The following is a 13,955-nucleotide window of genomic DNA, read 5'->3' on the forward strand; positions in this document are numbered from 1 at the left end:
AACTAAAAATGATAAGACATTGTTTACTATCAGTTCAAAGTTACTTTAAGGTTCTCAAATGATACTTTAGGTATTAGTAGTAGTACATGATAGATCAACACTGTGATTCCTTCACTGTTAAGTTATATTAGGAGGTAGAATAGTGCATCTGTTGACTCCTACAGGCATTAAAGTTAAATCAATCAGATTTTTGGTTTTTTGATACTAGGGATTAACATGCATTGTGCATGTAAGGCAAGAGCCCTGCCATGGCCTTACACCCCGAGCTCTTTTTAAAATTTCATTTTGAGTCAGGGTGTTGTCTAGACTGGTCTCAAACTTGCAGTCTGTCTCAGCCTCCCTAGTAGCTTAGAGTACAGTTGTATGCCACCAGTCCCAGCTGAGTCAGAGTCCTAAAGAGGTTGCTTGGAGAGATGATAGCTTCCTGTTTAAGGGATCGAATTGTGGTACATGAACTATGAAAATGCAAAGTCGTGTATATTTATGTTTTTATAGGCACCCTCTTATTTCCCATAGTCTAATACATTTCATATGGCCTTTTCATTTTTCATAATACTTCATTGACTGTTTTAAGAAATATGCTTGTGATATAGAAGAAAACAAATTTCTCTTGTGGGGTAGGTAAAGGAAAATGACCAAGATGATTTGACCAAGAGTTTTACCTGATTTGACTAAAGTAAAGCATCCTCTCAAATAAAATGTTAGAAGTTAGAATGTAAAATCACATCACATTGAGGACTTTGAACACAGTAGAAATAGGGTTTTTTTGGTGGTACTGAGGATTGAACCCAGGGTTGTTCTACCACCGAGTTATGTCCCCAGCCCTCCCACCCCCATTTACTTTTTTATTTTAGAAGAAGGTCTTAAAAAGTTGCTCAGGCTGGCCTTGAACTTGATGAGCCTCTTGCCTCAGCCTCTCTAGTAGCTGGGATTACAGGCGTGTACCACCGTACCCAGCAGTACGTGCGTTTTTCAGGTAGGAGGCAGAGGGCTGCCTTATCATGACTGAGCTGGGAATTATACCCACAGAAATGTCGGGGTCTGGGTGTGAGAGATTCAGGTTGCTGCTTAGAAGATGGGCTTGGGTGAGAGGGCGCGCCCCAGGCCTCCTCAGCTGTCCTTGCGGTGCCTGACTGCTCGGTTCCTGCAGCTGATGTCACTGAGTGTTCGAAACCCACCTACTACATACCCCGCTCCAGTTCCCCTCCTTCCCAAAACCACATTGGACATCCGAGGTCCTATCGGTTTTTCTGTTACTTCTGCCCCACAGACTTCTGCAACACAAATGAACACTTAACCACTTGCTATTGTATTTACCCTGTAGCATTTCCTAGTGGCTTCTTGTGATTTGGTTCCTCAAGTGAAATGTAAGTGTGTGCAGGCAAGGTCAAACTCCTTTTCTGTTCTCTGAGCACAATGCTGAATACATAGGCCCACAGTAAAAATTTCTTGTTTAATAAGAATTAAATGCACTAAATATCCACTTAGAAGAAGTGGAACAAAGAAAGTTCGAACAGGTAATTTCTTTCCTTATGGATCCAAAGATTTTTTAGGGCGGTGGGGTACTAGGAATTGAACTCAGGGGCACTTGACTACTGAGCCACATCCCCAGCCCATTTTGTGTTTTATTTAGAGACAGGGTCTCACTGAGTTGCTTAGCACCTAGCTTTTGCTGAAGGTGGTTTTGAACTTGAGATCCTCCTGCCTCAGCCTCCTGAGCCACTTGCACTGCCATGCCTGGCCCCAAGGATGTTTTGATCTAGTAATGTTCTGGATTTCTTTTCCAATGAGTACACTTAGGTTGGTTTGTTTGTTTGTTTTTCCCTTCTTTTCACTTATTGTGGTGAAATATATGTGTGTGTGTGTGTGTGTGTATAAAACCTACTGGTTTAACAGTTTTAATATATAATTCAGTGGCAGTAAGCATACTTACAAGGATGCAGCCATCACCACTGTCCATTTCCCGGGTTTTTATCATCCCAAACAGAAACTTCATATTCATTAAAAATAGCACCCCATCTTTCCTTTTTCCAACTCTTGGTAACCTCTAGTATATTTTCCATCTCTGAATTCACCTATCAAGGCCTTCATATAAGTGAAACTGTATTTGCTCTATTCTCTGGCATATTTCACTTAGCATATTTTTTAAGGTTTATTCGCTGATTTCTATGCTGATTTCCTTCCTTTTTAAGACCGAATAATATTCCATGCATATATGTACAGCATTTTGTTTACCCTTTGATCTGTTGGTGGAACTTGTGTATGATTTCTAAGATAATTTTTAAGAATTATAATGTGCATACAGAAAGGGACACAAGTGGTAAATGCACACCTTGATGAATGATCCCAAATAAGTACCTCTGTGAGCCCATGTCCTGGTCAAGAGGTAGGAAGTCAGTAGTACTCCCCAGAAGACACCAGACCTCCCCAGTTTCGCCAGCCCTTGCTGCTCCTCAGAGATGATTAATACCATCATTGCTGTGTTTTAACATTCCCCTCTCCTTGTAGTGTCTTCAGGCTCTGTGGTGATGGTTCTTTCATTCCTGACGGTGTTCATTTATGCATTCTGTTCTTCTTTGCCTCCTTTGGCTGGTTTTGTTGGGAGTTTATCAATCTTATTAATCTTTTCAAAAAAAACAACTTCTGACTTTAACTTTCTCAGTTGTCTCCTATTTAATTAGTTTCTGTTCTTTTTTATTGTTTTACTTTGACATTAATTTGTTCTTTTCCCTAGCTTGTTTTTTCCTTTTGTGCAGGAATTGAACCCAGGTGTGCTCTAGCCCTGAGCTACACCCCCAGATCTTTCTATTTTTTTTTTTTAATTTTGAGACAGGGTCTCACTAAGTTGCCAGGTTTGACCTAGAACTTGCAGTTCTGCCTCTGTCTTCTGAGTTGCTGGGATTGCAGGCACTACACACCAACTTTTTTCTAGTTTCTGAAGGTAGAAATTTAGATGATTGAGTTTGAACTTTTCTACTTTCCTAATACAAGCATGAACTTTTCTTCTTAGTATAAGAATTTAAAACTGAGTATTTCCTTCTAAATACTGCGTTAGTGCCATTCCACACATTTTGATAGACCTTCATGTTATTCATTTATTTATATGTGATGCTGAGAATTGAACTCAGTGCCTCACACATGCCAGGCAAGTTCTCTGTCACTGAGCCTTGCCCTTTTTTAATTTTTTGTTTTAAGATAGGGCCTTTCTAAGTTGCCCAGTCTAACCATGAACTGCGATCCTCATGCCTCAGCCTCCCAAGTGGCTGGGATTACAGGCTTGTGCCATCAAGTAACAGGCTTCCCTTACTGTTTATTTAATTTTTATTTGTGCTGTTGTTACATATTTGTATATGTGTACAGTGCAATAATTTGATTTGGCCAATACCTCACCCCCCAGCACTTGCCCTTCCCACCGGTGCCTCCTCTCACTCGGTTCCTTTCCTCTACTGATCTCACTTTGACATTCATGAGATCCCTGCCCTGCCACCTTTCTTGGCCTTTTTCCTCTCTAGCTTCCACATATGAAAGAAAACATATGATCCTGACCTTCTGAGTTTGGTTTATTTCACTTAACATAATGGTCTTAAGTTCCATCCATTTTCCTACAAACGACATAATTTCATTTTTGTTTTGGCTGAATAAAACTCCATTGTGTACATATACCACATTTTCCTTATCCATTCATCCACTGACGGACATCTAGGCTGGTTCCATGGTTTGCCTGTTGTGAATTGTGCTGTTATAAACTTGGGCCTTTACTTACTTTTTATCTGCTTAATTTATATCTTTTATGAGTTTTTTTTTTTTTTTTTTTTCTTTTTTGGTATCTTTTTTACTGAGAGAGAATGTTAAAATTCAGTAGTCATGATTATAGATTTTTTTCCCCTTTAATTCCATCCATTTTTTTTTAAGGCTTAAAAACACTTATTAGAAAATAAGAAAAACTAAAAACAAAACAAAACAAAAACTTTAAAAACACTTAAACATTTAATTGAAGAAGCCAGAAAAATCAAGTAATCCCCATGGGTACCTAGGATACCAGTGATGAGAATCAGGGCCCAGTCCCTGTTCCCTGATGTGACGATTGAAAACCTGAGAAACACCAAGACAAGTGTATAAAGCAAGTTTTATTTAAGGGATAGAATAGAGAAGGGCCCCAGAGCTGGGTGTCTGAGAAGGTGGGGGTATCTTGCCCCTTCTGTAGGTTTTAGATTTCCTTTGTTCTCATGCTCTTTCCTCCTCCATCCTGTCTATGTGACTAGTGACCAAAAGGTGGGCCAAAAGGTAAAGTCATCCAAGGGCAGGGATCAGGGGACATTCACTAGCAATTGCTACAACTCCCCCCAGGGAGGAACCATCCCCTGGAGGAGGTGACCTTGGTAACCGGTGGGCGAGGTTGGGGAAAGACTCTAGAGGTATTAGCATTTTTTTTCCTTTCCTTGGAACCAGCCCCCATCTTCCAGACCTGACCCAATTTATTACTTACACTGACTGTCCTTTTCCCCCCATAAGAGAGTAATAAAATAAAAACAAATAAAGAAATGGAAATGAGCAACAAAACCAAAAGCTGACTTTGAAAGAGAAAACTAGTGAAATAGACAAACTCCTGGCAAGAATGATGAAGTAAAAGGCACAAATGAGCACCATTTAGAATGAAAATATAAATATTCTGTCAGTTCTTGTTTAATTATTTGGAAGCTCTGTTTAGATCACTAAAACTTTTTCTTTCTGGTTTTTAGTTTGGTTATTTTCTGTTGGTTTGTCTTCAAGTTCACTAACTCTTCTGAAGTTTCCATACTTTAATGTCCTGTAAAATTCTTATTTCAGATGTTACACTTTTCCATTCTAAAATTTCCCTTTACTGGGAACCAAAAGAATCATGTCAAATACTTAACTGTTGTGGACCACTGACCTTGGGGAAATTCAGGCCACCTTTGTCCTGGCCAGATCAGGTCTGTAGAGAACTGAGGAAGGCTCTAGATCATGTTTGACCATTGGTGTCTCTGTTCCACATCTCCAGTTGTGGGGCGGGTCCTGATGTCACTGCGGCCCTCAGGAAGGGCAGCTATGTGATGCAGACCTAAGTCCAGTGCTCACAGTGCCTGAGTTATGACTGACAACTCACTTTAAATGAGACTGCTGTCTCCTAAATGTACTTGAGCACTAGCTCTTCTTTTGTATGGGCACATATTTGCAATTATCTTCTATGTTTGGTATTCTGCAAAACAATAGAACAAGACCTGGAGAACAGTAAATAAATAAAATTGCCATTCGAGACTCTGTCTCACTGTTTCCCAGCCTGTTCTCAAACTCTTCTCCTAGGATCAAGTCATCTTCCCACCCCAGCCACCCTAGAGGCTGATGCTACAGGTGTGGACCACACCTTGCTGGTTATTTTTTGTAGTCTGTTTTTTTCTGGAAAAACAAAACAAAACAAAACAAAAAAAAACCCAGAAAGTTTTATAATAAAGACCTTGTGAAAATATTATAATAAAGACCTTGTCTGCTATTTTATGCATCTGGGTAATCTTTGGGTCCATTTTTATTGACTGATTTTTCTCTACATTATGAGTCACATTTTCTTCTATCTTTATATGTTTAATAATTTAGATTTTGTGCCACACATGTGGATGTTACATAGTAGGGATTCTGAATTTTGCCTGTCTGCACCCCCCCAACCTCCTTCCCTACTGTTCCCTCCTCCTTTCCTTGAGATTGAATCCAGGGTGGTCCTACCACTGAGCTACATCCCCTGTCCTTTTCTTTTGATGCAGTATCTTGCTGAGTTCCTCAGACTGGCCTTGAACTTCCAACCCCCGCCTTGGCCCCCTGAGTCACTGGGATTACTGGAGTGTACCAACCACCACAACTGGCCTGGACCTTGTTTCTTTAAGAGCTTTTCATTTTGTTCCGTCAGGTGGTTAAATTATTGGCATATTCTTTTACTCTGACAGGCTTGGTTTTATGGTCTATTAGTTAGTATGTATTTATCCTCAGGCCAGTGCCTGGTCCTTGTCTAGAGGGTGTTCTTTTGCCTTCTTGCTTGACTTTTTTTGGGTTTCACCAGAATGACAGGCACTCGTCAAGGCTTCTCCCCTCCGGAGGACTGGCTCTTACTGTCTGCCAGCACTGTGAAGCTTTCTCTCTGTAGCCCATCCCTTGTGAGTCCAGAACCTGGGACCCAAGGACAGCGCCCACCCCCACTTGCCCTGCCCTTCTCCCCCAACCCCTGCACAATTCCTTCCTCTCAGGTTCCCTGCCCTGCAGATCCCACCTGCTCATACCCTCACATTCCTGTCTCCGCTCACCTAGTTCAGAGGACTGCTGCCATTGCTTTGGGTTTTATCTGCCTGCACCTGGCTGGAAGGTGCCCCAGGCAGGAAGTTGGAGTGTCGCATAGTTCACCTTGTGTTTTCCTCTTCTCTCGGGATCATAGCCCTGCCTTGCCTCTTATGTAATGCCTAAAAACTGTTGGTATCAAATATTTTGTTCAGGTTTTTTGGGGGGCCTGGGGTACTGGGAATGGAACCCAGGGGCACTTTACCACTGAGTCACATCCCCAGTCCAGCCCTTTTGATTTACTTTTATTTATTTATTTGCGGTACTGGGGATCAAACTCAGGGCCTGTGCTTGCGAGGCAGATTTATTTTGAGACAGTTTCTCATAGAGTTGCTGAGGGCCTCACTAAATTGCTGAGGCTAGCCTCAAACTTGGGATCCTCCTGTCTCAGTCTCCCAAGTCCCTGGGATTACAGGTTATGCACCACTACACCTGGCTATTTTGTTCAGTTTTACAGTCACTTATTGCAAAAGAATAAGTCTGATAACCCTTACTTCGTTATGGGTTATGGGAAGCAGAAGTTTGGTTCTTCATAGTTTCCACCTGTACAATATGTATTTTGTGGTTTGGCTTGTTTCACTGAACATTACTTTCATAAGCTCTATCGAGTTGCTGCATATATCATTAGTAATTTGTTCATTGTTCACTGTTCTCTGTGTGAATATCTAAGAATCCCTTACCTATGCCAGCTTGGTCTCTTTACAGATAATGTTGCTTTTTCATTTTATTTTCAGACAGGGTCTCACCAAGTTGCCCAGGCTGGCCTCCAACTTGGTGATCCTTCTGCTTCAGCCTCCTGAGTAGCTGGGATTACAGGCGAGCGCAGTAGTGTGTGGGTCTCTTAAATGTTAGCTTTTTAGTGGTGGTGCATTGGTATGACCTGGTTTTAATTCACGCTTCTTTGGTGGCTCATGAGCACATCCTGAGTCCTTATTCCTTTCTCCAAGATTCCTGTGCTGCCGTAGTTTGTTCTCTCCACTTAGGGTGTTGCTGCAGGGAGGTGTTCTTGTGACTGTAGTCTGGCCTTCCTTCGCTGTTCACACCTTCCAGTTGTGGAGCCTTTCCTCCAGCCTGCTGAAGGTCCCTGCCCCCTGCGTCTGGTGGGTCACGCTCGTTTAGATGTGCAGTGAAGCTGATGTTACAGCAGGGCCTTTATCATGTCCACCTGTTCGCCAGAGGAGCAAAGGCTGGCGTGATCTTTAAATCCTCCCTCAGAGCCCTGGGTTTCTGCCAGGAGTTCTTGACGTGTCATTAGGTTAATTGGTGTTAACATTGGTAGGGATTAAATTTGGGAGTCTTAAACAACTTCTTAAGAGTCCTTCCTTCCTTTCTTTTTAAAATTTTTTTTAATGTTTGTTCTGCAGATTGAACCCAAAGGTGCTCTACCACTGAGCCACATCCACATCCCTTTTTGTTTTTCATTTTGTGACAGGGTCTTGCTAAGTTACTTAGGACCTTGCTAAGTTGCTGGCTGGTCTTGAACTTGTGATCCTCCTTCCTCAGCCTCCTGAGTGATCAGGATTACAGGTGTGTACCATTGTGCTGGTCTTGTTAAGTTTTCATTTTTTGAGAAGTAGAAAACAGAAAATAAAATTGCTAAATAGCAAAAGAGTATACTTTTATTTGTTTGAATCGAGGGCCTGTGCATGCTAGGCAGGCACTCTACCACTAAACTACCCTCCCAGCCCTTTTTATTTTATTTTGAGATCGGATATTGCTAAGGCTGGCTTTGAACTTGTGATTCTCCTGCCTCAGCCTTCTGAGTTGCTGGGATTACAGGCATGTGCCACCATACCCCTTGGCAAGAGCATGTTTTAAGATAGAGACATTTGTAGAAGAATGAGAGTATATGACTATATTCTGAGGATAATTGTCTTAGTTGCTGTTTGATGTCTTTGGGTCATGTGTTGTTTACTTCCTCTGCAAGTTGTGAGTTATGAGGAACTGAATTTATAGTGCTCACTAAACTAACTGGAACCTTCACTTAAATAGAATTTATTTTTGGCTTATCAATCTTGTGAGAAAAAGAGGCAGCTGGTCTAGTATCCAGAGTTTAGTTAGCTGGGCATGGTGGTGCCCACCTGTAACCCAGTGGCTAGGGAGGCTGAGGCAGGAGGATAGCAGTTTGAGGCCAGCCTCAGCAACTTAGCAAGGCCTTAAGCAACTTAGTGAGACCCTGTCTTAAAATAAAAAGGGTTGGGGATGTAACTTAGTGGTAAAGTGCCCCTGGGTTCAATCCCCAGTACTAAAAAAAAAAAAAAAAAAAAAAGAAAAAGAAAAAAAGAAAAAACCCAAACCAAAACAAAATAAAAAAGACTTTAGTGACTAAACAACTCCCAGATTGGCCCTGGTATTGAGTAGATTCAGTGTACCTTCGTGCTTCTACTTCTGCAGTACAATATAGTAACTCTTCATTTTATTGGCAATTCCATAGCACCCTGAGTAGCAGAGTCCCTTTTCTGGCTGTGACACTCAAGCTTTAAATATTTTAAGAACACTCTAATATCATTTGTTTGTCTCTGTGCCATATGAAGGATAGACAGTATTCCTATTTTCAGAAGGAACACTGGTTCAAGTTAGCTGTTTTTAGGATTATATTGCTAATTATATAGAAGTTGAGTCTCTTGATAGCTTGAGTATTTTTTCAATAGAAAACATTGCTTTTTGACAATGAGCTAATGCCTTTGGAAAGTGATCACAACTTTGAAATGAGAGGGGTTTAAGTTTAGAATTTAATCAGTTTTAATTTTTTTCACAGCTTTGTGGTATATGTTTTTGATTAAATATTGAATATTCTTTTGATAACGATATTTGGGGAGGTAGTGCTTGACAAACACCTTATGCTTTATAATTTTATACTTTTATAAGATTATACTGATTATAAGATTATAATTTGTAATTTAAAAGATCTATACATTGTCTTAACAAAATTTATTTTAAAATTAAATTGAATTATTTTGACTAGGTAGTACATTTCCTGATTTAAAGTTCAGAACAGTACAGACGTGTGTTCTGCAGGACCTGCTTCTGCCTTGCCCTCTCACCTTCTCATTCCACTTCTCTGGAAAGCCATTTTGTAGTTTCTTTTTATCCTTTCAGTGTTTCTTTTTTGCAAATATAAGCAAATATTTAGTATACAAAGGATAGCATACAGTATGTGCTGTTCGTGCATCTTGGTTTTTGTCTCAGTCGATCTTTAGGATGTCTCCGTGTTGGAATACAGGTGCCTTTTTTTTTTTGAATGACTGCCTTGTGGCCACTAACCTGGAAATATGGTTTGTTTCTCAACCAGTTCCCTGTTTCTGGACGTTTGGATTATTTTCAGTGTTATAGCTGTCACAGACAGTGCTGCAAGAACAACTTCGTATGTGCCATTTTATACTTATGCAGCTGTGTCTGGGGGAGGGCCTCCTGAAAGGAGGAGCAGGTGACACTAATTAATGGACATCCACTAATTCATAGATACTAATACAGGATCTATATTAGTAGATATCCCAGATTTCCTCCTATAAGCATTCTGGTTTATGCTTCCACCACCAGTAATGCAGAGGGTCCTTGTGTCCCCAAAACCTAGTTTAGAAAGTGTGCTGTTGCTGGGTGCAGTGGTACACACCTGTAACCCAGCGACTCGGGAGGCTGAGGCAGGAGGATTACGAGTTCAGGACCAGCCTCAGCAACTTATCAAGACCCTAAACAACTCAGACACCCTATCTCTAAATAAAATATAAAAGGACTGGGGATGTGGCTCAGTAGTTAAGCACCCTGGGTTCAATCCCCAGTACCAAAAAAAAAAAAAAAAAAAAAAGAGAGAGAGAGAGAGAGAGAGATGTCAAATTTTGGAACTTTTCCTAATCTGTTAAGTAAGAAATAGTATGATTTTGATTAGTAGTTCTCCTGTGAGTGATGTTCAGCATTTTAACACATTTAAGGGACATGTGTATTTCTATCAACCATCTCGCCAGGTTCTCGGTGTGGAGATATTTAAGTAGGTCACTGTGTAGAGTCCTGTTGTTGACTGTGTGGCCTCCACTGCTTTCTGACCCCTGCCTGCCTGTCTCACAAGGAGCTGGCTGTCATAAGCTACAGAGGACTTTGAGAAGGCTGTTCAACCCTGGCTGTCCACTACCATCTCCTCAGAAGCTAAAAGACCTATGTTCAGATTTTTTTTTTTTCCCACTGCTGGGGATTGAACCCAGGGCCTTACGTTTGCAAGGCAAGCACTCTACCAACTGAGCTGTATCCCCAGAAGACCTATGTTCAGATCCCATTTCTGGGGTTGACTTAATTGGCCTAGGGAGAGGCCTGAATATCAGTTTTGTTTGTTTTAAATTTGCATTTTTGTAAAGACTATTTAAAAGAATTTTTTGCAGCCAGGGAAAGGTACTGTTGCAGTGGGGAGCACACTCTGACCCCACTGTCTGCAAGCATGTCCTTGTTTGGGTTTTTAATGCTCCAGATTGTTCTAACAGACAGCCAGGGTGGAGAGTCATTGGTCTGAGCCAGTCATAGTGACTCCTTTGCCCTGGGCACTTCTTTTGGTTCAAAGTGGGCATGAATCCTAAACTGACCGAATCTTTTTGAAATCAAGGCCTTTCATTCTCTGGCACTGAGGGTGACGTGTCTTTGCTTCTGGTAGACAGTATAACACCCTGAGGCCAGCCAGCAGGAGGGGACCTGAAACACTGGGCAGGCAGAAGGGTAAGCGGGACAGCATGGGGCCATCGAATACGCCGCACCTCTGGACTCTGACTTGTGAGCAGACATGTCCGGACCGTGTATGCCACTGCAAGTTGGGTTTGCGTTACTTGCAGCCACCAGGGCCCTACGTGAAAAAGCCCTACATTTAATCCCCATCATGGTTTTATTCTTCCCATTATTTGGGAAGAACAATGGCAGATTCCATTGACAAATGACATTACAGTCTTTATGATATCATTTTTATCTGTTTAACTTGGATTAGTTTGCATGCCACTTTCACACTTGTTTCTGTTGTGAAATTGGCAAAATCCCATTTAATGAGGTTGTCCTTGGCTCTCCCCCTGCAGTGTGCTGACCATATTCCAGGGTAGATGGCTGGAACTGCCTGTGGTACTATCATTGTTAAGAGATAGTACATCACTGACACTGTCTTCTCTTTACATTTATATTTTTAATGGTCCCATGCCATGTTTTAACTCAGGTATGCATCGTGTAATCGGGCTAAACCCGTCTCCTCAAACCTTTTCCACCTCTGTGTGGTGGAAACTTTCCAGCTCCTCCTGACAGTCCTGCGCACTGGGTGAGGCCACTGCCTCTTCTAAAAGAGGACTGACTTTGGACCTGCCAGTCAGGCCCTCTGGTTGCTCTTGCCACCTGACTTGTGCCTGGAGTTGGTGCCTTAAGCTCTCCTGCTAAGCTCCGCCACCTTTAGAGATCGCCCCGCTGGTTCAAGGCGCTGTGTGCTTTGTCCAGACCACATGGCAGGGGAGCCGCAGGCACAGTTGAGAAGCTGCTGAGGCTGAGGTGGTTCTTGCCGCCACAGGGGTAGAGACTGGTGAACAAGTCCCTTGGGGGTGTCTCCCCTGGTTCCAGGGTCTTCCTGGGAGTTGGCCTGTGACCATTATCGACCTTCTTCGCATAAGTGGTAGAATGACCTCGGCCTCAGGACAGTGTCCTGCCCTGAGTGAGGGTCTGTTAGGAGGAAGCCAAAAGGCAAGTCCCAGGGCACATAGTTCTAAGCCTGTTGAGATACACAGGCTGTCGCTACAGGGACACGGACATCTGTTGATGTTGCTGCTGCCTTTCCTTAGCAGGCTTGTGTAGGGACTGGTGACTTTTTTGAGTGCTTACTGTGTTCCAGGCAGTACTCTAATAACTTTTAAGATATTAAGTTATTTAATATTCACAACAGCAAGGAAAAAATGGAAACTTAGGATTCATTATTAGCACATCTGGAGGGTTTTTCTTGAGAGGCGCATTTGAGGTAGTTGCAGGAATGAGGTAGCTTGACAAGAACACATAAAAATACTAAAACATGGGGCTGGGGTTGTGGCTCAGTAATAGAGCACTTGCCTGGCATGTGTGAGGCACTGGGTTCGAGTCTCAGCACCACATATAAATAGATGAATAGAATAAAGGTCCATCAACATCTTTTAAAAAAAAATACTAAAACATGGTATGAGTAATGGTGACAGTTACATCCCCACCCTCCAGTTCAAAACAGAATGTTGTTTAGTGGGCATAATGTATAGAAAGACATTTCTCTAGATAAATGGGTCTTTGTGGCATGTGAGCCTTCTCAGTCCACTGTGAAAGGAGGCTGACGGTACAGAATTGTGTGCACTCGGTGCTGGGCTGCCTCTTACTTGCGCTGGGACGTGTGCAGGAGCATCCTCCCTGTTGTTGTCCTATTTATATTATGCTGTCATCAAACTAAATGCATACTGTCTCCTGATGTTTTTTTTTTTTTTAAGAACTTTTTGGTTTTTTAGGTTTGAGATGTTGGTACCATGGAGACAAGCCTTCAGGAAATATGAATACAAAGTTAGACTTCTTAAATAGCTATATTGTTCTTTATCAAAACAGGATATATTTCTGCAACTTAATCAAGGAAAATTTGATTCAGAAAGTCATTTGAAATTCAGTCAACATGATCAGTGATACTTTAACTCTCGTTCAAATGAAAATTAATCCTTTCCTGTCCAGGTAAGGGGAGTGCAGCAGCCTGAGGGCATTTTTTCCAGAGTGAGTTTGATTAGAGTGCTGCCAGATCAGGACGTTGTAATTATTAGATGGGCCTTATATCGTTGAAATGAAGTTTGTTTCAGTCGGCTTTTAGAGGAATTGTCAGTAAATGCTAAAGAATGGCCACCACAGACTAAAGGAGCACCATTCTTGCACCTGGCATCTTTGATGGCAAGGCTGGAAAGGACCTGGAAGTCTGCTGCTTTCCCTGCTTTCCTGCGCTAAGGTACAGAATTGCTAGGCCAAGGCGTTGACTCTGCTATGGATGACTGCTAGCCCCCAGCTCCCAGAGAAGCCATGGCAAACCCAGGAGAGGGAGGAGGGTGGGAGGACACGTGACCATGAGAGTGCGTTTTGACTGAGACCTCTAGTTTGGAAGGAAAAGAGCAAGACCACAGCCGTCCTCAGAACCAGGTAAGAAAAGTGTAGCGAAAGGGAAATTGGGTGAGGGCCTAGAAAAAGGGATGAAAGGGGCTGGTTGGGGTTGGGGAGTGCCAGTTCTGCCATCGAACATTACAGTGCTGTAGTGCATCTGGCCCAGACCGTCTCAAATGGGACCTGGTGCCCTTTACAGACCAGTTGTGAAGAGAGGAACCTGTCGCAGCCATTTGTCCCTAGCCTGTGTTATGGTGCAAAGCTATTTCTGTATATTCCCTTGCCGCCCTGGTTTGGGCTGTACTCCTGTGGCCATTTGTGAGGAGTGTTGGTGCTTTTTACCACTTTCTGGTGGTATGGATATCATTTTGAGGATGTGTACGTTGGGGAGTCAGATGAGATGCACAGGCAGCCTTTCTGTCCACACGCTTCTGAGGAGTGTGATGGCTCCACCAGCCAGCAGTTGAGACCCATTTAGCCAAAGCACTTGGACTTTTTTTCCTGCAGTGCATTCAGAA

General features: G+C 42.4%; 1 protein-coding gene and 1 long non-coding RNA gene across 2 annotated transcripts in view; one reads left to right on the top strand and one right to left on the bottom strand.

Annotated features, from left to right (window-relative positions):
- ABL1 (ABL proto-oncogene 1, non-receptor tyrosine kinase) overlaps positions 1-13,955 on the top strand; it is a 136,314-nt gene that overhangs the window by 4,865 nt on the left and 117,494 nt on the right. The gene's annotated exons all lie outside the window — the stretch shown is intronic.
- LOC306645145 lies at positions 5,793-11,520 on the bottom strand. The gene is made up of 2 exons (XR_013759552.1): positions 10,591-11,520; positions 5,793-10,488 (listed from the first exon to the last, which is right to left on the bottom strand). It is a non-coding gene; the product is annotated as an uncharacterized lncRNA (long non-coding RNA).

Source organism: Sciurus vulgaris (assembly GCF_902686455.1).
Source record: "Sciurus vulgaris genome assembly, chromosome: 15".
Taxonomy (NCBI): Eukaryota; Metazoa; Chordata; class Mammalia; order Rodentia; family Sciuridae; genus Sciurus; species Sciurus vulgaris.